At 39.2% G+C, this 8,924-nt stretch overlaps 1 pseudogene; it reads right to left on the bottom strand.

The window, feature by feature from the left end:
• Positions 1 to 4,367: 4,367 nt before the first annotated feature.
• LOC140520357 (large ribosomal subunit protein uL3 pseudogene) lies at positions 4,368 to 7,787 on the bottom strand (annotated as a pseudogene).
• Between the last annotated feature and the right edge of the window lie 1,137 nt (positions 7,788 to 8,924).

An 8,924-nucleotide genomic window follows, 5' to 3' on the forward strand; every position in this document is an offset into this window, starting at 1 on the left:
TAATCATGAGACATACTCCCCTCAACTGAAATATCTTTAGTGGTGCCTTATTGCCACGGAAAGAAAATACAAAATTCTCAGCTCTCCACTCTACTTCCTGGCTCCTCACATTTATTTTCTTATTTTGTATCTCCTCCTTCTAGTCAAACTAGCCTCCTGGTTATTTTCTGTACACATTCCCTTCTCTTGACTCTGTGCTTTTTTATAGGTACTCTCTAATATCTTCAATGGGCTTCTCCCCTATCCCTGCTTCTAAATCCCTAGCTGCCTTCAACCAAGTCTAAGGTATCTGTCACCTAAGTAAAACCTTTGCTGCTTCCCCTAGCTATTGGCACTCTCTCCCTCTTAAAATTATTTTGTACTATTTTACACTTACTTATGTATATGTTGTGTCTCCTCCAGTAGAACATAAGCTCCTTGAAGGCAGGAACTGTTTCTTTTTTATTTTATATCCCTATGGTCAACCACAGTGCCTGGCACAAGGTAGGAGCTTAATAAATGCTTGGTGAATAAATGAATGAATTTTTGTTGGAATTATTTCTCCCACTGTGCTCTTCTCATAGCAGGTGCTCAATAAATGTATGTTGAAATGAATTTTGAGAAGTAATAATAATAATAAGCATTTATACACTGCTTTCAGGGGCAATATAAGTTCCTTAGATTAGGAATTTTTTTCATTTTTGTCCTGGAATTTCTACCAGTTAGCTTGGTATCTGGCATGTAATAGATGCTTAACTAATGTTTGTTGATTGATTATTTCACTTGCTTCTCACAGCAAGTCTATGAAGTAAATAATATAGTTATTATCATATGCATTTAAGGGGAAGAAGGCTGGACTTGGAGTCAGAAATCCTGGGTTCAAACCCTTGTTGCCCCTCTTATTCACGATGTACCTTTGGCCAAGTCTCTTCCCTTGATGGGTCTCGTTTTCCTTATCTGTAACTGAGATGATCACTAAGCTCTCTTCTAGCTTCTCTGATTCTGTAATGTCCCTACCCCAGAAAATGACCAACTCTACTTAGGATAAAGGATTCTCCTTCTCTCTCTCTCTCTCTCTCTCTCCCCCTCTTCCTCCTCTCCTCTCCTTTCCTCTCCCTTTCTCTCTCTGTCTCTGTCTGTCTCTCTGTCTCTCTGTCTGTCTGTCTGTTATGCCTCTTAGTTAATAAAAATGTTGGAGAGTTTTACCCTGGGCCTTTACTCACCTTTCATGGAACTGAAACTATGCCACTTCACCTTTCCATATCTTACTTATGCTTCAACACTTAGTTTCAGTCTGACCTCCAGGAAATCTTTCTCAATCACTCTGTACCAGAGATTTCTCCCTTCTCTCATTTTATTATCTGTACTGCTCACTTGCTAATTATGATTTATTACCTTGTGACATCTTCTCTTTTGATTTTTTATTTCATTTTTCATATTTTCACAAAGTCATACATTTATAGAGCTAGGAAGGATCTTGACCATATAATGAAAGAGCAGGGAAATGCCTTAGCAAACATCAAGTTCAATCCTTTTATTTTACAGATAAAAAAGAGAGCAAGGAAATGATTTGTCTAAGGTCACAAAACTAGTCAATAACAGAGTGGGGACTGAAACTTAGATTTCCTAATTTCTGATGCTCTTTTTCTGTATCATGTCAATATATACATCTTATCTCTCCTACTTGGTGAGCTTTTCAAAAGATATAGTCTGGGTCATACTGATTTTTTTATCCCCTTTGGTACCTACCACATGATAAATAACCAGTAAATATTTTTTAAGGGTAGCTAGGTGGCACAGTGGATAAAGCATCAAGCTTGGAGTCAGCAGACCTGAGTTCAAATCCAGCCTCTGATGATTATGATTACTAGCTGTTTGACACTGTGCAAGTGAGCTCTTTGTCTCAGTTTCCTCATCTGTAAAATGATGTGGAGAAGGAAACCGCAAACCATTCTAGTATCTTTGTCAAGAAAACTCCAAATGGGGTCAGACACAGCTAAAACAACTCAACAACAAACAACAACAAATATTTGCTGAATATACAGGAGTGGTATGTGATATTCCTACCTCAATAATTACAAAAATCTCAGTCTTCTCAGTTGAATCAAATTGACACACGAGCTAGGTTTTAACTAGGCCTAAACATTTCCATTGAGTCAGTCAATCAATCATTACCCTACCCCACTTGAAAGTAGCCATCTCTAGCAGGTAAGAACATTTCTCTTAAATTAGTCAAAGGCTTTAGATTTGGTGCAAAAAGTCCTTGGTCAATTTAGAAGATCTTGAAAGTCATGGGATGAAATCGAGAGACATTACAAAGGAAATATATATGCGTTGGTTGAGGAGACTTAGTCATTCCCTGTAGGGCTTGTATTAAACCAGCAAGCTAGTTTTGGAATCAAGTATTTAAGCATCTGGCAGCTTAGTGGGGGAACCTTTTAGCCAAGTCCCTGAGGAGGAATCATTTGGGGAAGAAAAGAAGACACATAGCCTTGGCCTAGGTCTTTGTCTCTCCTCTTCACTTCTTGGCCAGAGGATGACCTTGTGAACGCAAAAGGGTCAAAGGATTTGGAATTTTCAGTTGGCATCCTAGCAGTATCCCAGAATAGCAGTGTCTCTCATCAACACCTATATTGGGAATGGAGGATAAACTAGTCACACTGAAGGAAGGTTATCTTTAGGATGCTACCAAGAGCCCAATAGAAAAGTTGCATGATACCTAAGGGAACCATCTCAAGAACTCTAGCAAAAAAACTTCTAGGAGCTATCCTCTCTCACCCCTCCTTTTTACCACCAGAGCTCTAAGCTTAAGCCACTTCCCCAAACTCTGTATAAACTGGTGTCATAGACTTTAAAAGGGATATTTTGTACCAATTTTTCTTACTACACCCCCTTAGTAAATAGCCTTATCTAAAAGTTAATTATCTGTCTAATTAATACCAATTGATAAGCATGGGGGAAACATGCCAATAGGGGCTCATGAGCTATAGCACTAGAAAACTACCCTTAACCTCTCAGGGACCCCTAGAAACCTAAGGGGAAAAGTGCTACTATGAGTAGAGATTTGGGAGTACAGCCCAGTACATACCCAAAGCCTGTGGTATAAATGATTCACTGAACATCATGGCAACTTGATGGTGGCTTTTGATCCTCACTGATTTGTTTCTCAAATTACTCTCCTCTGTTAAATGTCAAAATCTTCACAGTACCATTCTGCTCAGTTCCTAATACCCTTCTTTCTCCCCCACTAATTCCTGAGCCCTTTATCACTGCCAAAGCCAATACAAGGTGTGTGTGTCTCTGTGTCTATGTCCGTGTATTTGTGTGTGTGTGCATGCATACATGTATACATTCTTGGGAAAGACTGAAACTTGTACCCTCTGTGTGTGTCTGACACTATAATTCTCTGACTTGCCCAAGATCCTATGTCTAGCAAACTGCAGAGCAGAGACTCAAATACAGGTATCTAATTCTAAATCATTTACCATTTCCACTACATTATGTATAGGTATACTTGTAGATATACAGTGTTGTTATTTGTCCTTTGTTCTCAAAGAGGACCAATGACATCGGGAGGGTAATGTCTTGACTTGCAAGTAATTTGAATTTAAGTGAGGCAGAGCTCTGCAAACTCATCAGGCTCACTCTTTCCTTCCTCTGAGTCCACTGACAAGATTTAAATCAGGACAACCAGAGATGACCCCAGATGCAGTGGGAGACCTTGGCCTTTTTGAGCTAGGATCTTTCCCAGGTCTCAGTTTGTCTGAAGCAACACCCATTGAGTGATTTGTTTATTTAGTTAGTTAGTTATAGTTTTCAGCATTCATTTCCACAAGATTTTGAGTTTCAAATTTTCTCCCCATCTCTCCCCTCCCCCCACCACAGAATACCATGCATTCTGATTACCACTTGCCCCAATCTGCCCTCCCTTCTATCACACCCTTCCCTTCCCTTATCCCAATCTTCTCTCTTTTCTTGTAGAGCAAGACAGATTTCTATACCCCATTACCTGTATTTCTTATTTCCCAGTTACATGCAAAAACAATTCTCATCATCCCTTCCTAAAACTTTGAATTCTAACTTCTCTCCCTTTCACCCTCCACACCAATTCCCACTGAGAAGGCAGACAATTCAATATAGGCTATATATGTGTAATTTTGCAAAAGACTTCCATAATACTCATGTTGCGAAAGAGTATATTTTCCTCCAACCTATCCTGCCCCCCCAATTATTCTATTCTCTCTTTTGACCTTATCCCTCCCCAAAAATGTTTACTTCTAATTACCCCCTCCTCTCATTTGCCCTCCCTTCTATCATCCCCCCACACCCCACTTATCCCCTTCTCCCCTACTTTCCTATAGTGTAAGATAAATTTTCATACCAAATTGGGTGTGCATGTTATTCCCTCCTTAAGCCAAATGTGATGAGAGTAAGCTTCACTTTTTTCTTCTCACCTCCCCCTTTTCCCCTCCATTGAAAAAGCTTTTTCTTCCCTTTTTATGAGAGATAATTTGCCCCATTCCAATTCTTCCTTTCTTCTCCCAATATATTCCTCTCTCACCCCTTAACTTTATTTTTTTACTTATCATCCTTTCCTATTCAAATTACCCTGTGCCCTCGGTCTATGTGTGTGTGTGTGTGTGTGTGTGTGTGTGTGTGTGTGTGTGTGTGTGTGTGTATGTAATATTTCCTCCAACTACCCAAATACTGAGAAAAGTTTCAAGAGTTACAAATATAATCTTTCCATGTAGGAATGTAAATAGTTCAGCTTTAGTAAGTCCCTTATGATTTTTCTTTCCTGTTTACCTTTTCATGCTTCTCTTGATTCTTGTGTCTGAAAGTCAAATTTTCTATTCAGCTCTAGTCTTATCATCAAGAATGCTTGAAAGTCCTCTATTTCTTTTTTTCTAACTGTGAAAAATTTAATGAGAATCTGCCCACTCCAAATGGGTGTGGAAACATCAGACAGCTTCTTCTTTTGCAACCCAATCTTTTTTGAGTGGTCCCATGAAAGCTTTCTTTTCCTCCACAGTCTGGAACCAACTGTGGTCAAATTTGGATGTGGTATCAGTAAACTTCAGGTCAGTCTTCTCCAGGCTACAACATTCGAGAGAGACTTTCACAGGGTGAGGACACACTTCTTGGTCCCAACAACACAGCCTTTCTGCATGATAAAGTCATTGGTCACTTCACCGTAGTGGACAAAGCCTCCCACAGGGTTGATGCTCTCATTGGATAGATGATAATCTGTGTATGCATTGGTTTTGATCAGTTTGCCATCCTTGATCTGGTAGCCCTGGCCAATCTTGTAGATCTTTTTGTTGATGTCAGTGTGATAGTGATAACCCTACTGACCAGCTTGAGCCTCAGAGAAGACAACTCAGGAGGGATGCCAAGCTCCAATACACACCACCATATGTAATCCTCAGTGGGTTTTTCAGGGCAGTTTCTTAATGTGCCAGCTTCTAGTGACACCTTTGTAAATCTTACCCTTCATCACCCCAATGACATCAATCATCTCATCTTGCCCAAACACAGTGGACACAGGCACCTGCTGCTCCAGCTTCTCATGGGACCAGTCCAGTTTCTCAAACACACTACCACCATTCACCTGGATCTCCATCAGGTAAGACTTCGGAGTCTGAGGAAGCAGGTGCATCTGGGTATGGGCAATGATGCAGATCACCTGGCAGTACTTCTTCATGCTGCTCAAGTCTTTCTCCAGCTGCTTTTTACCATCCTCATCTCACTACTTTTTGCAGTACTTGGTGAAGGCCTTCTTCTTGGACTTATGCCAATTCTTATAGAATTGCCTCTTATACTCATCACTGATGTGCTTGGAAAAGATGGTTTTAAAGCTCCATAGGCCTCATGGGGTTTGCACATAGCCCACGATGCCCACAATGACCATGGGGGGCGGTTCCGTGATCATCACAGCCTCCATCACTTCCTTCTTGTTGACCGTTGAGCCAGGCCTATCTGCCTCTCGGACAATATGGGTCATGCCTGCCTTGTACCCCAGAAAGGCAGTCAGGTGGATGGACTTGGAGGGGTCATCTTTGGGGAAGCTCTTCACCTTCCCCCTGGTGCCTGCTGCTTCTCTTTTGAGGCAGGAAGCCCAGAGACCCATGCCTGGGAGCAGAGAACTTCCTGTGGGACATGCTGCTGCTGTGAGTTTGAAAAGAGTAAAATTGCTCTATTTCATTAAGTGATGATTTTTTTCCTTGAAGTATTATTGCTGGGTAGGTGATTATTGGTTTTAATCCTAGTTCTTTTGACTTCTGAAACATCATATTCAAGTCCTTCAATCCCTTCATGTAGAAGCTGCCAGATCCTGTGTTATCCTGATTGTATTTCCACAATACTCAAGTTGTTTCTTTCTGGATGCTTGTAATATTTTCTCCTTGATAATTCTGGAATTTGGTTATAATATTCCTAGGAGTTTTGCTTTTTGGATCTTTTACAGAAGGTGATTGGTGAATTCTTTCAATATTTATTTTACCCTCTGGTTCCAGGGTAGTTTTCCTTGATAATTTCATGAAAGATGATGTCTAGGCTCTTTTTTTTGATCTTCGCTTTCAGGTATTCCCATAATTTTTAAATTGTCTCTCCTGGATCTATTTTCCAGGTCAGTTGTTCTTCCAATAACATATTTCACGTTGTCTTCTATTTTTTCATTCTTTTGGTTTTCTTTTGTCATTTCTTAGTTTCTCATAAAGTGATTAACTTCCATCTGCTCCATTCTAATTTTTAAAGAACAATTTTTTTCAGCGAGCTTTTAAATCTCTTTTTCCATTTGGCTAATTCTGCTCTTTTTTTTTTTCAAGTCAAGTCAACAAGTATTTATTAAACACTTATTGTTGCCAGGAACTATGCTAAGCCGTGGAGAGAGAAGAAAGTCAAAAATGGTCCTGTAATTCACAATCTAAATGAACAGACTACATGCAAACAACTAGGTATGTGCTTTATATCCATGTGTAAATAACACATGATAAACTGGATGTAATCTTAGAAGCTGTTAGCACTGAGGGGGATCAGGAAAGGCTTCTTGCACAGTGACAAAAAAATATATAAGCTGGTTTAAAAAAATTAATAAAACACACTAGATAAATGAGCAGTGAACTTGAGAAAGAAAGAAAGAAGAAAACCAAATCACCAGTATCAAAAACTTTAAAAGGTGAATTCACAATACATGAAGAAATTATTGGAAACTATTTTGCCCAATAATATGCCAATAAAACTGACAACCTAAATGAAATAGATCAATTTTTTTCTTTTTTTAAATTTATTTATTTATTTTAAGTTTTCAACATTCATTTCCACAAAATTTTGAGGTGCAAATTTTCTCCCCATCTCTTCCTTCCCCTCACCCCAAAATGCCGAGCATTCTAATTACTGCTATCACCAGTCTGCCCTCCCTTCTAACATTCCTTCCTTCCCTTATCCCCATATTCTCTTTTGTCCTGTAGGGCAAGACAAATTTCTATACCCCATTACCTGTATTTCTTATTTCCCAGTTGTATGCAAGAACAATACTCAGAAGTTGTTCCTAAAACTTTGAGTTCCAACTTCTCTTCCTTCCTTCCTCCTCACCCATTCCCCCATGGGAAGGCAAGCAATTCAATATAGACCATATATATGTAGTTTTGCAAATGACTTCCATAATAATCATGTTGTGTAAGACTAACTATATTTCCCTCCATCCTATCCTGCCCCCCATTTCTTCTATTCTCTATTTTGACCTTGTCCCTCCCCAAGAGTGTTTACTTCTAATTGCTCCCTCCTCCCATTGCTTTCCCTTCCATCATCCCTCCCACCCTGTTTATCCCCTTCTCCCCCACTTTCCTATAAGATAGGTTTTCATACCAAAATGAGTGTGCATTTTATTCCTTCCTTGAGTCAAATGTAATGAGAGTAAGCTTCACATTTTCTCTCTCACCTCCCCCCTTTTTCCCTCCACTGAAAGCTCTTTTTCTTGCCTCTTTTGTGAAAGATAATTTGCCCCATTCCATTTCTCCTTCTCCTCCCAATATATTCCTCTCTCACGCCTTAATTTCATTTTCTTAGATATGATCCCATCCTATTCAACTTGCCCTGTGCCCTCTCTCTCTCTTTCTCTCTGTCTCTCTCTCTCTCTCTCACTATGTGTGTGTGTGTATGTGTGTGTGTGTGTGTGTGTATGTGTAATTCCACCAATTACCCAGATACCAAAAAAAGTTTCAAGACTTACAAATATTGTCTTTCCAGGTACGAATGTAAACAGTTCAACTTCAGTACGTCCCTTATGATTCTCCTTTCCTGTTTACCTTTTCATGCTTCTCTTGATTCTTGTGTTTGAAAGTCAAATTTTCTTTTCAGCTCTGGTCTTTTCATCAAAAATGCTTGAAAGTCCTCTATTTCATTGAAAGACCATTTTTCTCCTGAAGTATTTATACTCAGTTTTGCTGGGTAGGTGATTCTTGGTTTTAGTCCTAGTTTTTTTGACATCTGGAATATCACATTCCACACCCTTTGATCCATTAATGTAGAAGCTGCTAGATCTTGTGTTATTCTGATTGTATTTCCACATTACTCAAATTGCTCTTTTCTAGCTGCCTGCAACATTTTCTCCTTGACCTGGTAACTGGAATTTGACCACAATGTTCCTTGGAGTTTCTCTTTTTGGATCTCTTTCAGGAGGTGATTGGTGAATTCTTTCAATATTTATTTTGCCCCCTGATTCTAGAAAATCAGGGCAGTTTTCCTTGAAAATTTCATGAAAGATGATGTCTAGGCTCTTTTTTGGGTCATGGCTTTCAGGTAGTCCCATAAATTTTAAATTGTCTCTCCTGGATCTATTTTCTAGGTCAGTTGTTTTTTCAATGAGATATTTCACATTATCTTCTATTTTTTCATTCTTTTGGTTTTGTTTTGTGATTTCTTGGTTTCTCATAAAGTCATTAGCT

This window comes from Notamacropus eugenii, chromosome 1, assembly GCF_028372415.1.
Source record: "Notamacropus eugenii isolate mMacEug1 chromosome 1, mMacEug1.pri_v2, whole genome shotgun sequence".
In the NCBI taxonomy this organism is placed as follows: Eukaryota; Metazoa; Chordata; class Mammalia; order Diprotodontia; family Macropodidae; genus Notamacropus; species Notamacropus eugenii.